The sequence below is a fragment of the Poecilia formosa genome, unplaced genomic scaffold (assembly GCF_000485575.1).
Source record: "Poecilia formosa unplaced genomic scaffold, Poecilia_formosa-5.1.2 Scaffold850, whole genome shotgun sequence".
NCBI classification, from domain to species: domain Eukaryota; kingdom Metazoa; phylum Chordata; class Actinopteri; order Cyprinodontiformes; family Poeciliidae; genus Poecilia; species Poecilia formosa.
Genome location: NW_006800789.1, coordinates 11157 through 12954, shown reverse-complemented (window position 1 = coordinate 12954; position 1798 = coordinate 11157). Strand labels below are relative to the sequence as shown.

The 1798-nt window shown below is 35.3% G+C and overlaps 1 long non-coding RNA gene across 1 annotated transcript in view; it reads right to left on the bottom strand.

Moving 5' to 3' along the window:
• LOC107834918 (uncharacterized) overlaps positions 1 to 1798 on the bottom strand; it is a 9356-nt gene that overhangs the window by 571 nt on the left and 6987 nt on the right. The window lies entirely within an intron of this gene.

Sequence of the window (1798 nt, the reverse complement as noted above, 5' to 3'; positions counted from 1 at the left end):
AAAACATGGGAAAAATATGTTGTTACAAGTGGAAGTAGTAATTTTCCATCAATATTAAGGAATTATTGACTTAAATCAAGCTCCTTTACCTTGTAGAAAGGTTACTTGTAAGTTAGTTTAGTCTTGTTTCAAGTGCACTAAGATTTGCACTGGAAACTGGACCAAAACAACGTGGTTAGATTTTGTGTTTTTGCAGAGTAAATGTACCATGACTCTGTGCTCTATGTTCGTCACAGGCTGCATTCAGCAGACTCATCATGTGCAGGCTGTCGTTCTGCAGTTTGCTCACTCTGTCATGTGACGCTTTGTGCTTACTGAAGTGTGGTTGTACTGATGAGGCAAGAAAAATGAAATAAAATTTGAATAACAACCTTCTTTAATTCTCGTTCATAGTTGTAAGTAGAGAGAGTGTTTGTAAAAACATTACTTTGAAGCAGGAGAGGATCTCCAAAAAAGGTATTAAATGTATTAGGTCCTGATCATAGTGTCTTCTAACCAGCAGTCAACAGCAGAACACATTATTTAAACACGTTCCATTTATTTAAACCTGAAGCAACCAGAACTGACTCTTGCAAAAAATGGCATCCTGTGAAAGCAACTCATACAGCTCTCTTACATAAACAAAGTCTATCATGCAAAATAAAACACACACACTCAAATTGTGTGTAATGTGTAAGCTATTATCAGCACAACAATTTTCTTCCATTTGTCTGGAGTCGGGTCATGAGGAACTCGTCCCCTACTTGAAGGCACGTGCAGACGGGGGTCTGGGAGTGCTCGAGCACCTGCCCCTTTTGCTCCTTGCCCCCAAGTGCCCTTTAGGTAAATTTTTTTTTTTTTTGTATTATTTCCTAAGCCCTCTTCTGACACATAATAATATGTACTAAAATTTATTTATTTATTTTTGTACATCATAAGCCTTCCGGTCACCTTGTTACCTTTGACCTTTTGCCCGTGACGCATGACGCAGTTGCCTCTCGCGCAGTGAGATAAGGCGGATAACTGGAGCTCAGCATAGCGAACGTTCCAGATTACAGATCAGTTTTTGGTGGATTAAAATGTTTTTGGTGAATAAAGTGGAGTAGACTTGCTAAAAAGCTTCTTCCTTGTATCGCTAATGATATCAGTCATTCTTCAGTATCGCTTATGCAATAGGGGCACATCGCCCGTCCAAAACCGATCATCTCCATAATGGATATATACCCGATCTTCTAGTTTCCTTTGCTGCATAATTTATTCTAGCATTAGGTAAATGTGTCTTGGTAGAGAATAGCACTTAAATAAAAGTCCAACAAGGATATTCATTTAGAATTAAAAATAACTCACCCTGAATTACCATGATAGATATAATGTATGTAATAAAAGTGTGTAATTAATGAAGGGGAAAAAACTCAATCCAGACTTTCAGTATGTTTAGGTTTGGTACGCAGAGTATGAAGTAAATTTTTCCCCCCCGATTATTCAATGAAAAAAAACTGACCTCAGTTAAGTAAAATAAAATTGTAACCAAAACTTTAGGAATTGTAATGATTTTTTTTTTTTTAAACAAAAATTTTTGTTTAAAAATCTTTTTCTTTTTAAATTAAATAACTAATTTTTTTTCTTGTGAACTTAAAAAGTTATTTTGCCAAACATAAACTTTTATTTGTACACATCATTAATATTTTGTTGTGATTTTAGGCTCTGCCCACGACGTCATGTGGGAATCACAAGCAAAACTTTGAGTCACAAACAAAAACTTAGAATATCAAGAAAAGATTTCTGACATGTGCAAATAAGTTTGTTTTGCAAATAATTT